The sequence below is a fragment of the Sphaeramia orbicularis genome, chromosome 4 (genome assembly GCF_902148855.1).
Source record: "Sphaeramia orbicularis chromosome 4, fSphaOr1.1, whole genome shotgun sequence".
Taxonomy (NCBI): domain Eukaryota; kingdom Metazoa; phylum Chordata; class Actinopteri; order Kurtiformes; family Apogonidae; genus Sphaeramia; species Sphaeramia orbicularis.
Window position 1 is genome coordinate 14,214,296 of NC_043960.1, and position 19,830 is coordinate 14,234,125.

General features: G+C 33.8%; 1 long non-coding RNA gene across 2 annotated transcripts in view; it reads right to left on the bottom strand.

Annotated features, from left to right (window-relative positions):
• Positions 1–19,830, bottom strand: part of LOC115417873 (uncharacterized) — a 173,411-nt gene that overhangs the window by 11,297 nt on the left and 142,284 nt on the right. For both annotated transcript variants that reach the window (XR_003935214.1, XR_003935213.1), the window contains one exon: positions 9,885–9,970. This is a non-coding gene — a long non-coding RNA (uncharacterized LOC115417873). The remainder of the gene's footprint in view (positions 1–9,884; positions 9,971–19,830) is intronic.

Here is a 19,830-nt window from a genome sequence, read left to right on the forward strand (position 1 = left end):
AATATTATTTTTTTAGTTGAGAAAACTTGTTTCTGCTGTTATACAAAGAACAGACAGACTTTTAACAAACTGAGACGTGTCACACAGAGGGTTTCACCTAATGAGATGTTCAGGTGGGCAAGGATTTTTGTCTTAGAGCTGACATATGGTAACATAATATAATAATGGAAGTAAAGAGGTTTTTTTTAACCCTTTATCAGGCAAGTGGCTAATTTTGGTAATTTCTGCACACATTTCAAGACAGTGACAGTGACAGTTCCGATGAGGACAGTGAGTCAACAATCTCAGGTCCAGTGTGGTCTGCAGGGTCTGTAAGGTCCACCTCTGCATGAACAGTGAGTGTACCTGCTTTGTTATAGGTACCATGAAGTAATGGTACTAATGTAAGTCTTTTATTCTTGATATAGTATTTTATTTTTTTATTGGACTGCCTTCTCTCTGTAGCACTTTGAGATTCCACCGAATGAAAAGTGCTTTCTAAATGCAATTTATTATTATTATTATTATTATTATTATTATTATTATTATTATTATTATGCTCAAAAGGATAATGTCTTTGTTGACAGGTGTCTGAATCAGCACTTATGTTGGTCTAATGTTCTAAAATACATGTTCTGTCACCTCACATGTTTTTCTTGTATTTTTATATATACTTGTTGGATTTTTTTTGCCACTTATGGGTAAGGAACCAAATATGGTAACTTCTTTAAACCTTGATTGTCTGCATAACTATAAAAAATGTTGAAAAATTTAACGAAAGTAATGCATTTTTGTTATGTCCTCCAATAACACACTAAAGTTGAAATTTTGAATTTCAGTGTATTTCTCTGAGTGTTGTATAAAGGGTTAAAGCAAATCCTAGAACTAATATGTTCTCATATAGACTCACTTATCACATACGACACATATCGCATTTTCTGAAAACTTTCTTTAACTCATAAAGACCAAAATATTCACTGATGTTCAAACTAATTTTCTGATCTAAACTGTTTAATATGTGTTCCACTAATCAATACATCTAAATAATTGGTGTAAAATACAGTTTTGCATCTTTTCATGGTCATCAGATATGACCCATTTGGACGTTCAGAGGCTCCGTAGTGAACGTGGAAACACCGTCATCTTCCACAACATTGATTCACCAGTAAAACCCACGGAACTGAATCAATGACAGTGGATGGAGACGCTTGGATTATGTTCAGTTAATGATACATTTTGTTGAAAAAGTCACTTTCTTATGTTTCTGATATTGTAACCCTCAACTTTAATCTGAGCTTGTACATCAGGGGTGTCAAACTCATTTTAATTCAGGGGCCACATTCAGCCCAATTTGATCTCAAGTAAATTATGATAATGTTTACATCTACAAAAATCTGAATAACATGAACAACTGGAAACATCTTAAGAAAAACAACTGCAATTTTAACAATACTATGCCTCAGATTATCAGTTTATCATTTACACATTTGCGTTACAACTTACATTACAATTACAAATACACAGAACATTTAATAACAGGCAGAATTTTGGTAAAATTGTATTTACTTATCTTAAGACATTTCAGGTTATTCACATTTTTTGTAAAATAACAGTTTTTTAATCTAAACATTTTCGTGTAATTTAACTTTTTTTTTTACACTAAAAAGAGAAAATTTGCTGTTTTCATTATTTATAGGTTTAATATGATAGTATTTTAGTGGTCTGACCTACTTCACATCTAATTGGTCTGTATGTGGAATCTGAATTAAAATGATTTTGGGGTGGCTGTGGCTCAGGTGGTAGAGCGGGTCGTCCAATAACTGAAGGGTTGGCGATTCGAATCCCGCTCTGTCCTAGTCAGTCCGTTGTGTCCTTGGGCAAGACACTTAACCCTCCCTGCCTCCAGTGCCACCCACACTGGTGTATGAATGTTTGGTGGTGGTCGGAGGGGCCGTAGGCGCAAATTGGCAGCCACGCTTCTGTCAGCCTGTCTCAGGGCAGCTGTGGCTACAAATGTAGTTTACCACCACCAGAGTGAGAATGTGAGAGCAAATGAATAATAGGTCTCTTTGGGTGTCTAGAAAAGCACTATATAAATCCAATCCATTATTATTATTATTTTGACATCCGCGATTGTTAATATCTTCAGTGTAATTTTTGTATTTCACAAGTCAATCCCACAGGCCAGATTGGATCCTTTGGCGAGCCAGATTTGGCCCCCGGGCCACACGTTTGACACCTGTGTTCTTCATGATCACTAATTTAAATATAAAAATTCTGTTGGGTTTCTGTAAATTGGCTTAGAGTCTGGTTTTGACCAATTCTATATATAAAGTGTCATGAGATAACTTTTTTGTTGTGATCTGGCGCTATATAAATAAAAATTGATTGACTGAGTGATTTGACTGGTTTTCCCCTGTAAGTCACTTTGGAAAAAAGCGTCTGCCAAATGCATAAACATAAAAATACATGATTTTCACTAAAACAATGCAATATTACAATAAATGTTGATAAATCACTTCAGAAAGGGTCAATTTAGAGGAAAAAAATCATATAGGAACTGCCATAAAAGTAGCATTGGGTCTTTCTGGGTTCATACACACTCCTACATGTTCTCCTGCTCCAAATGGTCTTCAGAGCAGGTGTCTGGGGGTCTGACGGTACCCTCAGCTGTGACAGTGACCCATTCAAGTGGGTTTCCTGACGGTGCATTCGCTCTCAGTACAAACCCAGCGTGTCTTTATCAGGACAAAAACAAAACTCCTCTCTGCTTCTGTCACTTTTCTAACCCTCCTGAACCCCTTCCTGTCCCCTCATACCCTTCCCGTTAGGCTGCCAGGACCCCCCGCCCCACCCATCTCTCCTTCTCTCTCTCTCTCTCTCTCTGTGTGTGTGTGTCTCTCTACCTCTCTCACCCCCCCAAACCCCCTCCACCCTCCCTCAGGGCAGAAGTAAACCACGCCTTGAGGCCCTGCTCCTATTGTGTGTCCTCTGCTACTTCTGTTTGGGGCCTTTGTGTGCCGCTAATCAGCCGTGGGGCCATGCTCAGCCCCGAGTGTGTGTGTGTGCGTCAGTGTGTGTGTGTGTGTGTCTGTGTCCCTTGCCCTCATTACGTAGCCACACTGGGAGGCCAGCATGGGAAGTTTCTGCTGTACCCTACACCTCCCTCCATCCGCCCATGGCTCTCTCCCCGTTTCTCCCTCCCTCTGGCCGTCCATCACTCCCTCCTCCCCCTTCTCATCTTGCAACCCCGAGACTTTAAAGCCACACTGAACATGATTTCTAAGGAAAACTACACCTGTTTTGGGGCTAAATCAGGAAATGACGCAGCAACAGGCATTGTTTCGTTTTCCCACTTAGCCTTAGCGGGCTTTTTGCCGAAACATGACTCAGAACTTTACGGCTGTTGAATTTCATGAGTTTGGAGATGTTCATATCCCCATCAGACAGATTTTAATGGATAATGTTGAGAGTAGAGGTTTAGAGGTCATCACAGGTCTACAAGTAAAATACCTCCCGAATAAAAGTAGTGAAACTTTAACAACTTTGAGACACTAATAAAGGAAAATCACATCAAAAACACAATTACCTGTTACTTTTGCCTTGCTTAAGGGTTTTGGCTAAAGACAAAAGTATGAGAATATGTTGTTAACAGTGGGCTCATCATGATAAATATAAAATAATTTTATAATGCAGTAAATATCATTCCAATGAACATTTTTGATTTCCTTGTCAGGGTTCATACTGTTTACTTTGTCACTGATGCTCACAAAATACCTCAAAATTTTCCGCATCATTAATATTATTTTATTCCACTGTTCTACATGAAAAATGCCTCCAGGATAAAAGTAGCAAAATTTTACCAAGTTTGAGTCACTAATAAAGGAAAATCATGTCAAAAACACAGTTACCTGTTACTTTTACCTTGTTTAAGGGTTTGGGCTAAAGACAAAAGTATGAGAATATGTTGAATCAGGTGTTTTATTGCTAACAGTGGGCTCATCATGATAAATATAAAATAATTTTATAATGCAGTAAATATCATTCCAATGAACATTTTTGATTTCCTTGTCAGGGTTCGTATTGTTTACATTGTCATCGATGCTCACAAAATACCTCAAAATTTTCTGCATCATTAATATTATTTTATTCCACTGTTCTACATGAAAAATGCCTCCAGGATAAAAGTAGCAAAATTTTACCAAGTTTGAGTCACTAATAAAGGAAAATCATGTCAAAAACACAGTTACCTGTTACTTTTGCCTTGCATGGGGGTTTTGGCTAAAGACAAAATGCAGAGGTAGAATGTAATAATAGACAAAAGTATGGGAGTATGTTGAATTAAGTGTTTCATGGCTAACAGTGGGTTCATCATGATAAATATAATATAATAATATATTCAATTTACAGATTCCTTATAATGGGTAATTTATAAATCTATAATATAAATGTACATAAACCAATATATATGTGTATTAACACTATCATATACACTAAAAACATCAGCTGTCCAGCACTTTTGTCATTTGTTTTTCAGTTCAACTTATTAAAGTATGTAAGATTTTGCACATTTAATCCCTGATTAAGAGAATTTATTAAAGAAAAATTAGATCAGTAGATCAGTAAGATAGATTAACTTTCATTCATAAAATAGGCCTATACTTCACCTTTTAATTGTCATATTCTTATTTTACATTTCAGTTTAGTTTCACAGATGCATATATAATGAGCTTTAGTTTCATTTAGTGTCACTTAGATATTATAGGAAAAACTTTGCTTTATATGAAGCTCAAAACTGTAGGATGAAATATGCATATGACTTTATTTCAACGTCCCATACCATACATATAAGATATTTCATTACTGCTCACCCTAAACCTTTACCATTTGTTCTGTCTATCAATTCTGTCTCATTTTAGCTTATACTGCATATATATATATATATATATCTCTTTAACCCCAACTGGTCAAGGCAGACGGCCATCCTCCAGGGGTCTGGGTCTACTCGAGGTTTCTGCCTGTTAAAGGGAAGTTTTTCCTCGCCACTGTCACCAGTCACAAGTGTTTGCTCCTGGAGGATTCTGTTGGGTTTCTGTAAATTGACTTAGAGTCTGGTTTTGACCAACTCTATATATAAAATGTCAAGAGATAACTTTTTTGTGATCTGGCGCTATATAAATAAAATTTGATTGATTGAGTGATTTAATTGGTTTTCCCCTGTAAGTCGCTTTGGAAAAAAGCGTCTGCCAAATGCGTAAACATAAACATAAACATAAACATAAACATAAACATATATATATATATATATATATATATATATATATATATATATATATATATATACATACTGCATTGTTCACTGTGTTTTTTCATGCTTATTTCAGTTTATAGAGGTGTTTTTTCACAGTCAGTTGAACTACTAAAACCTTGCTCATCTTATCTCCATTTGCTGCAGATGTGTGCGATGTTCCATGTCAACAGGTCTGACATAATGAAGCTCTATATTTATTTTAACTTCCATCTTAATATGTTATTGACAGCAGACAAGAGAAGAAGAGAAGAGTTCTGTTTAATATACATATACATATTATTGAATGTCATGGAAATAGAAGGCTGTGCGATGTCTGTTATTCATCTGAAACACACTGTGCCCAGTCAAACACCTCATTCAGCTGCTTGAACTGTTCATTATCTGAATTCATGAGACTCTGACACAACTGCAGATGATGGATCTGATCCTCATGTCCATCTGATGCTCCGTCCTTCACTCACATGTCAACAAGATGCAGAGAAACTGAACCTCCATTATCTGCTAAACGTAAAGAGATCAAGTTCTGACTCAGAAGAAGTGTTTGACGCTTAAAAGCAAAAGAAAAACTAACATCAAACACCCATGTCAAAAATACTTCACTTCATTTATGAGTCAACGACTAAAGTTTCTTCATAAAAGCGACTTCTACCATATGGTATTTGCATTTTTTTCTTTTTTGCATTCACAATCTTTGTATATTGTTATTCTTACCATTCTTACTATTATTATTATTACCTCCGCCAAGGGGGTTATGTTTTTTCCAGCGTTGATTTGTCTGTTTGTCTGTCTGTGTGTGTACAAGATAACTCAAAAAGTTATGGATGGATTTGGATGAAAATTTCAGGAAATGTTGATACTGGCACAAGGAATAAATGATTCAATTTTGGTGGTGATCGGGAGTGGGGGGGTGGGGGTGGGGCATGGGGGCCCACTGAGCAGAGGTCTGCGCTCTCCGAGTGCTTTTCTAGTTATTATTATTATTATGATTATGATTATGATGATTATTATTATTATTATTATTATTATTATTATTATTATTATTATTATTATTATTATTATTATTATTATTATTATAACATAATGGCTTGGATCAGTCTATTTATTTTTCATATTTAGTTTTATCATCTAATGAATATATTTTAAACTCTGTCTTATCTTGTGGCACATTTTGGTCATTTTGGATGCTTTGTATGAAAGCTGCTTCATTAATAAATTCCATAAAAAAACTGAAATCAACAAATATCCACTTTTTTACCTCTTGAATCTGTATTTTAAACACTGTGATAAACCAATAACTGGGGCACAATATAATTTTTTTTTTTCAAGAAATGCTCAATTTAAGTTGAATTTTCGAAAAACAAACACATTGGCCTTAAAATAAGACCTGCACTGGAAACTCAACATGGAAAATAATTAATTTAAAGAACAACCGTACCTGCTTGAGAAAGGTTTCTGCAATTATCAATTAAATCTCTTGAGTTTGTGCAAAAATATATGTGAGAGAGAGGATAATTAGATGGTAATTTGTGGTAACATAAAGCTGTATATGTGATCAGTCTTCAGTAAATCCAATTACAGACAGAAGCAGAGAGAGGTCACATTTAACATGAGAAAATAAAATATTATTAGGTAAACAGTTCTATTTGGAGCATTACTTTAATGACATTTATTCAGTTTGGCTTCATGAGTGTTTTGTTTATTCAGTGTAAGTGAAGAACATAGACCTGATAAAAAATACTGGACCTGTTGCTTTTATATGTTGCTGTATTTCTGCAGAACACAACAACATTAAAAAAAAACAACAAAAAAACATATTTCAAAAGCAGCTTATTTGTACAAAGACAGCTCTTACAAATGGAAATGAAGCTTGGGTTCAGTGCGTCGCTAATTACCTCAGTAAGACCGTCTCTGCTGTGTCTTTTGTATTTGTGTGTGTACTGGTTTGGATGCTTAAGTCCAGATATTATGTACAGTAGATCCAGTGTGGTATTGTGCAGACCTCATCCTCTGATCCCCTGTATGGTTAACAGACCACAGAGCTCGGAGGAGGCTTTGGCAGCTTATTGAAATCAGCTCTGTTTCATAAGAGCTTCTGTTAGTTTAACTTATACAGACTGAAAGGAGACGCAAATAAAACCAGAGGCTGACACTTTACGATCGTTTCTGACTTAGGACGCAGTGGTAAATCTCAGCCTCGTGCTCTCGTGCATCATCAAAGGTGTAAAATACAATAAATTACAATAACACAGCGTGATATGTAACCAGTTTTATCACAATTACAATATGTTTACATTTCTAGTCACTTTCTCCTCACCCTCTATGTCAGCGTTTTTCAACCTTGGGGTCACGTGGAATTTCTAGTAATTGATTAAAAAAAAAACAAAAAAACCTTACTAATAACAAATATATGGTGAGTTGAGAGAGACAATGCCAGTCCATAAATGACATGACAAACTGTGAAGCTGAAACTGAAGCACTGTGGTACTGTTTATCTGTCAAATGTTCATTGTGGTCAGTTTCAGATGCTGCAGCTCTTTCATAATTCATAGTTTGAGTTCTTGTTTGTTCAGTATTAATTGTCAGCCTTGTAAATACAAGCTGGACTGACTGTACATATCCTGACCAAGGAAAATCAAATTCTCACTTTGTGCAGTAATCTACACCTGGCTTTTCTGCCTCCATCCATAATAATATACATTATGTAGACTAAATGTCATTTAAAATTAATGTTTATTTGCAACATAGTATAGCAAACTATTCCATGATCAAAAACAAATACATTTTAGTAAAAAAAAAAAAAAAAAAAAAGTCTCAGTTTTGAATGCATGAGGTTGTCAGAAATTTGTGGTGTTGAAATGGGGTCACGAGCCAAAAAAGGTTGGGAACCACTGGTCTATGCCCATTTATTTATTATTATTACTATCTGCACTCTGCTTTTGTTGTTTTTCTATTTTTGGAGGAAAAAAAGTGTGTTTTTGTCTATTTAAATATGTTTTGGCCTATTTAAAGGAGTGATATTTAGTTTTTTTTTAAATGGAATTATGCATTTTAAAACATCTCCTTGTGGTCTACATAAACTGTAAATGCTGTGCTTGGGTCTAAATTCTTCATTAATTCAACTCCACAGGTCCATCTTCAACAATATTTCTGACTAATGACACCAGAAAGGTGGATTTGAGCGCTGGCCCTTTAAATGCAAATGAGCCACCCCCTCCAGGTTGTTTGCTGTGCTGCTCTGTCCCGTTCAGCCACTTGTGTTCTTTAATACAACCAACAACTGAACATTTTAGGTAATTGGCTCAAAGTTTGCACATATTTTCAGTTTTTACTACAACCGCTGCTGCTGATAAACAATTATGTCGTACTCAGAGAAATGTTTGTCGGAAGTCTTGACCTTATATGTGCAAATGTCGCGACGTACTGTATCTAGTTATAGACGTAACAAATTAAGAAGGAATTAAAACTGGTTGTAGAAATCCCCTTGATTTTTGCGGGAATTATTATAAGGATAGTTTTGCATCAAATTCAAACTTTATGAACTATTAGGGTCCAAATACACAAATAAATGAACCAAAAAACTAATAAAAGTGGGTTTAGCAAAATATGACAAAATATGACCCCTTTAAATGTGTAAATGGACTGATTCCAGAACTCGGAATGATGGAAGGACTGAATAATGTGAATGCAGTGTTGTGTAGTGTACCCAAGCAAGGTTTGTTTGTTTGTTTTTTTGTTGTTTTTGGTGACTATGTATTTAGAAAATTTCAATACAAACTTAAGTGACAAAAAAAAAAAAGAAAAACCTGAATTCAATACATTCTGATACTTTTGTCCATAAAGTGCATAAACTCCTGTTTTATATTCTATCCTCTGCATTTTGTTTTTAACTGAAATCCTCACGCAAAACAAAAGTAACAGGTAATAATGTTGTATTATTTGGGGAAATAGTTGAATTAGTGACACTTTTCCACCTCATGTACTGGACGTACTTCATGATGTGCTAGAATTTTCGTTCTCTAGACGGTTTCTATACAAAGATCCGCAGACCTTGGTAAATCAGTGTTGTCTTATTTTTCTCTTCAGTCTTGGAATAACCTTCAGAATGTTCTTCAACTAAATGTTTTTGTCTCTTTGGGTGAATTTAAAACACTGTTAAAAAATAAAAAAAAATATGAAACTATCTGAATTATATTCTGTACATCGTTGAGTTAAGGTTCATGGTTAAATAAAAGTTAAATAAGAACATAAATGAATAAAAATGAAAGTCCTTCCAACACTAGTGTAAATGTATTTGTCATATTTACCATATGTAACCTCCTGAGATCCATGAAAGTACAAGTTTTGGCATTTTTACACTAAATAATATCTATCTATCTATCTATCTATCTATCTATCTATCTATCTATCTATCTATCTATCTATCTATCTATCTATCTATCTATCTATCTATCTATCTATCTATCTATCTATCTATCTATCTATCTATCTATCTATCTATCTATCTATCTATCTATCTATCTATATTTTGTCCCCCACAGAGAACAAAAAATGCATTACTGGTTCTCAAGAGGTGAATGCAACAACAAATTCATACCGTTCATCCTTCCGTCATTTTACAGAGTTGAGTCTTGGTGGCGGCGATCCAAGCAGAACCTCCTCAGTGATAGTATCCGGTTCCCCCTGTAGAACACAAATGTACATTAAAATGTTCGAAAAATCCATTTTACTTAGTATGTCGTCATTTGTTTTCCAAATCATCTTATTAAAATATAGAAGACTGAGTACATTTAATCTGAGGCAAAAACATGTAGACCAGTGAAATACATTTGTTTTCTTGTCTCATCTGATAACAATGTTGTTATTCTTATTTTGTTGGCTGTCAGACTTCACATCAAATCTATAAAAATCACTAAAACTCTAACCTGTAAGAACACATGTTTATCAGTAGCAAGACATTAAAGTTATTTAGAGTCAGATCTGATGTATTAGTACTTTATTTTCCATTTTAGACACATATACTTATACTCATCATCACTTCTTCTTTTCCTTTTGGCTGTTCCCTTCAGCAAATCATCTTCCTCCATTTAACCCTATCCTCTGTACCCTCTTCTCTCAAACCAGCTACCTCCCTAGACTCATTATCACTATATTATCTACATATTAACCCATAAAGACCCAGTTCTACTTTTATGCCAGTTCCCATATGATTTTTTTTCCTCTAAATATACCCTTTCTGAAGTGATTTATCACCATTTATTGTAATATTATCCTATGTATTTTTCATTGTTTCAGTGAAAATCATGTATTTTCCTATATTTAATTCACTGATCATATAGATATTCATAAAAGCTCAGATTAAAGTTGAGGGTTATTATATCGGAAACAGAGGAAACTTAAGAAAAAACTGACTTTTTCAACAAAATATATCATTAATTGAACCGAAAACAAGTATCTGATCCAACTCCATGGGTTTTACTGGTGAATCAATGTTGTAGAAGATGACAGTATCTCTGAACGTCCAAATGGGTCGTATCTGATGACCATGAAAATATGACAAACTGTATTTTAGATCTATTATTTAAATGTATTGATAGGATAAATGGATCAACAGGTATTAAACAGTTTAGATCAGTCGAAGACTTTGGATGCCAGTGGATGTTTGGGTCTTTATGGGTTAATAAGTCTGAAAAAGTCTCCAGAAGGTCAAATGTTGTGAATCCTTCAATGTGTTGTCACATACTGTGTTAAATAATAATAATAATTCATTTTATGTATGGGCACCTTTCTCGTGTTCTATGCTCTTCTGCCTTTTGTTTTACTTGTGTTTTTAACCTGTGGCTTTATTTTGTGTGAATTTCCATTGTTCTTACATTGGATAATAAATGAATCTGAAACCAGTAACAAAAGTACAATAAAGACCTGGCTGTTAAACCTGAACTTCAGAAAGACTGGTTACAGACGGTGCTAATGACTGGACGACAAATGATCATGAGGAACTGGAAGAAATATGGAGAGCCTCCGTTCCAGGAGTGGGAAAAGTAGCAGCGTATGAAAGAATGTCATATAGGATGAAGGACAAGACAGAAAAACATCTTTTGAAATGGAGCAAAACTGGAATCTTTAGATGTCAAAGACTAAAGGCTAAGAGGATTCACACTGAAAAGAAAATGATCACATACCTTATGTACACACTGGAAAAAATCTAAATCTTACCAAGTGTATTTTTCTCATTTCTAGTTAAAATATCTCATCAAACTTAAAATAAGGCATAATCACCTAAAGAGTAACTTTTCAGTGAAATATAAGAACTTATTTTTAGACAATAGATCTTGAAAATCTTATTTCAAGAAATCTTACCAAGATAAATTTTATGTATTCCATTAACAGATTTTTTTTTTTTTTTTTTTGCCTAATTCAAGATTTTTTTTTGCATAATTCAATATGTTTTTTTCGCAATTCAAGCAAAAAAAAAATCTGCCAATGGAACAAGTGAAAATGATCTTGGTAAGATTTCTTTATTTCTTTTCTTTTTGCTTGTATTAATCAAAAACAAAAAAATCTTGAATTAAGACAAAAAAATCTTAAATTAAGCAAAAAAAAAAAAAAAATCTTAAATTAAGAAAAAAAATCTTGGATTAAAAAATTTTTTTTTTGAATTAAGCAAAATTAAATCTGCCAATGGAACAAGTGAAAATTATCATGGTAAGATTTCTTGATTTCTTTTCTTTTTGCTTGAATTAAGCAAAAAAAATCTTGAATTAAGAAAAAAAAAATCTTAAATTAAGCAAAAAATAAATAAATAAATAAATAAATAAAATAAATAAAATCTTGAATTAAGAAAAAAAAATTCTTGCATTAAAATAAAAAAATCTTCAATTAAGCAAAAGAAAATCTGCCAATGGAACAAGTGAAAATTATCTAGGTAAGATTTCTTGAAATAAGATTTTCAAGATCTATTGTCTAAAAATAAGTCCTTATATCTCACTGAAAAGTTACTCTTTAGGTAATTATGTCTTATTTTAAGTGTGATGAGATATTTTGACTAGAAATGAGAAAAATACACTCGGTACGATTTAGATTTTTGCAGTATATGTGTGTATATTATGATTAGACACCTCTGTGAATGGTGTATGTATATATTAAAAAGCCACTATATCGATATAAAGACCCCTGGTTATGGGTGGGTAATTTACCAATGCTCTAATGTTAGTAATCGATGTGTGGTGATGTGATATGTTTGGAAAAAAGAAATAAAAAATGCAAGTCATAAAAACACTCAACTCTGCTATACTCTGATATAGGTGATTTCTATTCATTTTGTTCTCAATCTACTTGTTGAGCTGGTTTTAAGGACAAAATACAACATTTTTGTTTCCCCGAAATACCAACTTGGTTATTTTATTGACATGTATTTATTGAATTTCTCACATACACAACATTGCTAGAAATAAATTGAGTTGGAAGTAGAGAACAAACAGCGTTAATACAATGAGAGAACTGCCTCGCTTTGACCTTAGCGACTTATAAGTTTCTGTTATTTATGTAACTTTTAATCAAGCGCAAACGCACAGTCGAGGTGTGAGGTTTATAAACACCCCGGCTTCATTTTCCATTTCATTACAGTATACATTCCTGTGTTAGTTCAGTTAGCCCGACTACTTTATTCTGATGATGTGAAATCTGAGAATAATAGTCGACAGAATTTCCAATTTCAGCTTTTACAAAGAGGGTGCAAACATTTGACACCCAGAGAACGCAATTAAATAAGTAAAAAAAAGCTGGAATTAATGGAAACGTAATGTTAGAAATTGTGAGTGTGAATGAATTTAGAGATTTATGTAAACTTTCAACCTCATCTGTTGCTTTCTCGCATCTGTTTTAGGGTTATTTAGGTGTTTTTGTTTTTCAAAGGTTTGCCAGGTGTTTGTAGAATCATTTCCTACTTAGTTAAAATCACCTGCAGCGGATTTTTTTTTTAACTTTACTTCAAAAAAAAAAAAAAAAAAAGAGAGAGCAAGCTTTGGAGGTGAGTGAGGTGAGGGAGAGAAACTAAAGTGAAGAGGAAGAGGAAAGAAGAGGAAGAAGAAGAGGACACCTTCACTTCACTCCCTCCAAACTTGTATTGGAGGTTTGATTAGCAAGCATGTAATGTACTTTACCCCCACGGCTGGAGACGGAGGGGGCCAAGGGGGGGGGGGGGGGGGGTGAATAGAGGCAAGGGTTGGAGGAAGAAGAGGTATAGCAGGAAGGAGGAGGAGTGTATATAGGCTGCCCTCTCAGCAGGTCTCCTCATCCCCCCCCCCACCTCCTCCACTTTATTCCTTCACTTCTCCAGGCCACGACACAAGTTCCCCCCCGACTCTAAAACCTAACTTCACCTCCTCTGCCTGCACACACACACACATTAAACACTAATGCCACCACCTCCCCTCCTATAGCCGCACCATGCTGTGTAAGCGGTGGATGGATGGATGTGGGTGGGGTAGGATGGGGTTGGAGGTCAGAAGCAGGAAGAGTTTTTTTTTTTTTTTTTTTTTTTTTTTTTTTTGGTTGCCCACCCCCATTAACAAGCTGCACGTCTGCATGCAGGAAGTTGTTTGTGCACAGACACAATGCAAGTTTATTTGAATCCAGCAGGGAAAAGTGGGCTGTGTTGTCACTCAGTCGGTTTTAGGGTTAAAGGCTAAAGAAAATGTTGAGGTAGCACCCATTGGGTTTTTGCTTTGAAGGGCAAAAAGACACAGCCTTTTACCTCTGCAGTGGAAATATGCATGTGGTAGTTTACTCATACTTTTAGAAGTTACAAAGTACTCATACTTATAGTACTAATTAAGCGATAATAACAAACTAAGAATAAAAGTAGTGAAACTTTACAAAGCTTGAGTCAATAATAAAGACATTTTTAGTCTAAAATACTGTTTGGCTGTAGTTTCCAAGACACACACTGTAAAAATCTAAATGTTACCAAGTGTATTTTAACATGCAGACTGTTTTGAAGTAAATCTGGTACAAACTGAGACAAACATTCTTTTTGAGTAAAACCCATTCTATCCTTAATTGTCAGAATTTCACATTTTGACCCCAGACTGCACTGGAAAAAAAATCTAAATCTTACCAAGTGTATTTTTCTCATTTCTAGTCAAAATATCTCATCACACTTAAAATAAGACAATCACCTAAAGAGTAACTTTTCAGTGAGATATAAGAATTTATTCTGAGACAAAAGATCTTGAAAATCTTATTTCAAGAAATTTTACCAAGATAATTTTCACTTGTTCCAGTGGCAGATTTTCTTTTGCTTAATTCAAGATTTTTTTTTTCAATGCAAGATTTTTTTTCTTAATTCAAGATTTTTTTTTTTTGCTTAATTTAAGATTTTTTTTCTTAATTCAAGATTTTTTTTTTGCTTAATTCAAGCAAAAAGAAAAGAAATCAAGAAATCTTACCAAGATAATTTCACTTGTTCCGTTGGCAGATTTTCTTTTGCTCAATTCAAGATATTTTTTTCATGCAAGATTTTTTTTCTTAAGTTTTTTTTTTTTTGTGCTTAATTTAAGATTTTTTTGTCTTAATTCAAGATTTTTATTTTTTATTTTTTGCTTAATTCAAGCAAAAACAAAAGAAATCAAGAAATATTACCAAGATAATTTTCACTTGTTCAATTGGCAGTTTTTTTTGCTTGAATTACAAAAAAAAATCTTGAATTAAGCAAAAGAAAATCTTGTCATGTCATCACACTTAAAATAAGACATAATCACCTAAAGAGTAACTTTTCAGTGAGATATAAGAATTTATTCTGAGACAAAAGATCTTGAAAATCTTATTTCAGGAAATCTTACCAAGATAATTTTCACTTGTTCCATTGGCATATTTTCTTTTTTTTTTCTTTTTTTTCTTAATTCAAGTAAAAATTCTGCCAATGGAACAAGTGAAAATTATTTTATAAGAAATGACTCTAGATTTAACACCAAAAAGTTGTAAAATTGCAACATAAAAAAACTGTAAGTGAAAATACAATGCAAAGTTGTTTATGTGAAAAGAGTTTTGTGTTAATAATTAAATCAAATATAGCTGCAGTTTTTACAGGAAGAGTATGTGAACAAAAGCAGATTTGTGTGTAGAAATTATGTATTTCTGGACCAAGACCATATCATTGAAATAACAGCCTAAAAAAAAAAAAGTACATTTAACATTTTAAACATGTTAATATCCCTGAAATCCAATGTTAAATATACATGTTTAAAATATTAAATCTACATGTTACTCCGTAAATATGTGTTTTTTTTTTACAGTGTTGTTCTGGTAACCACAGCAGCCAGTTTTTTTTTCTGTAAAAACAAGATTTTTTTTTTTTTACAGTGTAGAGTAGTTCAAATGACTTCAACCATTAACATGTAGTAAAATGCATCATATACATTAATGCAGCAGTAAAGTGAATCAAAAACAACAATATGTATGTAATAGTACAACACTGACTGATGATTTTACTGCACAAAAACTACTTTTACTTTTCATACTTTAAGTACATTTTGTGGATAATCCTAACTCATATTTGTGATAATGAATTTTCACTTTTATTTTACTTCTTCCATCACTGTTCCCAGATTACAACACTGGATTCAACTTTTGCACAGCTCTGAAAACTCTTAAGTTTGTCCTCCTGAAATGTCTCGGTTGGAGATGTTAAAAGATATTTTAGCAGATCTTATGTGTCCGTGCCTCCCACCACGCCAGATCAGCATTTCTCTGCCTCGCTGTGCTGTCGGCTCAGGGTGTGAGCAGAACAACGTTAATGTGTGGAGACACCTGACAAGCCCACTGGCCTTTAGGGCTCAGCCTAATCACTCTGGACCCAAACCCATCCAGATTTAAACCTGCAAAACCAAACAGTCACTGTGGGAGCTGGCTGGCATCTGCTAGGACCACTCAGACGGCCTCCGAGGGGAAAAAACGACAGCGAAAATACTCTGTTTAAAGAGACCGGAGCTCTGAGGGGGTTTATAGGCATGTATGTGAATGTAAACCCTTCAGAAAAGTCCCATCAGAAGACAGAACTTTACCTTCAGGTTACTAAAGAGGTCAAAAGAAAAGAACAGCTCTACAGGTTTCATTGTTTTATGTGGATTTCAAAGCAAACTTGTAGAATAACCATTGATAAGTGATGTAACAAATCAGAATGAATCTTTATTTCATTATTGCAGCTGATTTTCACTGATTGTATAGACCACTACATGGAACAGCACTGGGGTCCCACACAAATATCCCTGAGGAGAAAATGAAGTGTATCATGTTGTATTGTATTGTATCGTATCATGTCGTATTGTATTGTTTCATATCATATCAAAATCATATCATATCATTTCATGTCACATCGTATCATATTGTATCATGTCATGTTGTATCATACATATCGTATTGTATCCTATTGTATTGTTTCATATCATATCATTTCCTGTCGTTTCGTGTCATATCAAATCATATCATATCATATCACATTGCATTGTATCATTTCATTTCATATATCATATCATATATAATATTGTATCGTATCACGTTGAATTGTATCATATCATTCATTTCATATCATATCATATTGTTTCATATCGTATCATATTGTATCGTATCATTTCATATCATATCATATCATATTGTATTGTATCGTATCGTATCATTTCATATAATATCATATCACATCATATCATATCATATATCGTTTTGTGTCGTATCCTGTCACATCATATCATACCATATTGTGTCATACTGCATTGTATCATATCATATCGTACCATTTCATATCATATCATATCATATCATATCATATCATATCATATCATATCATATCATATCATATCATATCATATATCGTTTCGTGTCGTATCCTGTCACGTCATATCATATCATACCATATTGTGTCATACTGCATTGTATCATATCGTATCGTACCATTTCATATCATATCATATCATATCATATCATATCATATCATATCATATCATATCATATCATATCATATCATATATCGTTTCGTGTCGTATCCTGTCACGTCATATCATATCATACCATATTGTGTCATACTGCATTGTATCATATCGTATCGTACCATTTCATATCATATCATATCATATCATATCATATCATATCATATATCGTTTCGTGTCGTATCCTGTCATGTCATATCATACCATATTGTGTCATACTGCATTGTATTGTACTGTATCGTATTGTATCGTACCATATCATATCATATCATATCGTGTCATGTCCTGTCATGCCATGTCAAATCATATATTGTATTGTTTTGTGTTGTATTGTATTGTGCAGTGTTGCGTTGTTTCCTGTTGTGTCATATCGTGTTATATTGTCATGTCACGTCTTTATCAGTATATTCTGTATGTGAACATGTAACACATATAAACTGACCTTCTACATTTAAGCCATCACTACCTGAGCAGGCAGGAAAACACAGGAGCAATGAGGGGGTTTGACTGCTTTGCTCAAGAGCATAGCAGCCAACAATTTCTCTGCAGGTCCAGGAATTTAACCGGCAACCCCTCTTCTCGAACCTCCTTCACCACAGCTGCCCCCCCATCCCCCATCCCCTCTTATATATCTCTGCTGTTAATAAAAGACTCATTTTAACACGATATTAAATTCAACAGCAGAAACATCTCAGAGCTGAAGCTTTTACTAATGCACGGACACATTTATGCGCTGTTGTATTTAAAAAAAAAAACTCTAGAAAAGTCTAATTCTGTGTGAGCGGCGTCTGATAAATGGTGGCGTGTGACAACATAAAGGAGGGTTGACAGCAAGAGGCCAAAAGTCAGTCTGAAGATGTCGCTGCAATGTGTTTGAACTAACATTAAAGCTCTGTCCCACCATTCAGAGTACAGTAGTGCGTTAACTTAAGAATTAATGGGGATTTTCCAGTGTTTAAAGTACAGTAGCTTGTTAACTCCAGTATCTGTTAAGCCACACTGGGCCCCTCTCCACTCTCTCTCTCTCTCTCTCTCTCTCTCTCTCTCTCCCTCTCTTTCTCTCTCTCTCTCCAGATGCCCTCATTAATTTTAGATTGGCTCTAAATGAGTCTCCTTCATCGTGGCCGAGGTTTTCTAAATTAGATTCATTTATATTTAAATTGTGAAACAGGCGTGGTTAATGAGAGAATCGTTATTTTTGGAGGGTTATTTCAGATGAGCCGATAAATGGACAGCTCAGCGCGGCGTGAACTAAAGTCACTAAATCAGACACACATGAGGTGACACACGTGATTTTGCATTTTCAATTTCAGAAAACGAACATCGGAAAAAATTACGGAGCGGCTGGATTGCAAAATAATTTACTTTGGAGGTATTTTTAGGAGAAAAAAAAACATCACTAAGGCCAAAGAAACTGAAATGAATAATACAAGCACAAATGAGAGATCAGTGATAAGTGATTGGATTTCTAATAAACCTGTGTTTTTTTTTCTCACACTGCAAAAAAATATTTCGAAGAAACTAAAAAAAGCCTTATTTTTAGAATATTTGTCTTTATTTTTCATCTAAATAGGGAAAAAAGCTTGCCAATATTTTTTTTTTTACAGAAGAAAAGTATTCTTATTAAAAAAAAAAAAAAAAAAAAAAAAAAATCAAACTCTTTCTTAATAAGATGTTCCAGCTAATATCAAGGTGATTTTATTTCTTGTACAAAGCACCATTTGCTAAAATTCTAGCATTTTTGTCTAGTTTTAAGGCGCAGTTGATACTTTTTTTTTTTTTGCTTATTTTAAGAATTCTAGCCAAGACTTTTTCTTACCCCACTGGCAGACTTTTTTGCTCAATATAAGCCAACTTGACCAAATTTAGGAATATTAGGGTTATTTCTAGCAGGGCATTTTTTGCAGTGCAGGCACAAATAATAAAGTTAGGGTGGTGTGAAGTTATACACTGCAAAAAAGGCCTGTACAAAAATAAGAAAATGTAACATCATTGGGTAAAACGTGTTATTTCAAGTATCTGCCTGTGCAGTAAGATAATTGCACTTATTAAGTTTTCTAAAAATAAGAAAATATTATCAAAGGATTATAGACTGCTTAATTGTTATTTTAAGCAGACTATACTTGTCTCAAGTTTTCATAGAAAGACTTTTTTTTTAATCTATGGTATATTTATATAGTTGTGAGATCAAAGTGGGGTAACTCAAGATGAAAATTCTTGGAACAATTCAAATAATCTTAACAAGATTACGTCTTAATAAGTAAATAAAACTAAAAAACAAAAACAAACAAAAAAAAAAACAATCTTTCGAGATAAATATTCCACATTCAAGTCAGTTTATCTAAGTCAGATATTCCTTTTTTGCAGTGACAGTATTGCACATAAAGTTGGAAGACACATTCCTCTTTTTTATTCCTATTTATACACATTAATAAACCTTTGGTCAGATGCAACAATTGCATATACTGCAAAAAAAAAAAAAAAAAAAAAACAAGCTAAAAGCACTCAATCTGAGGAAAAAGGTGAAATATCTGTTCATGCAGCAAGATAATTTCACTTGAT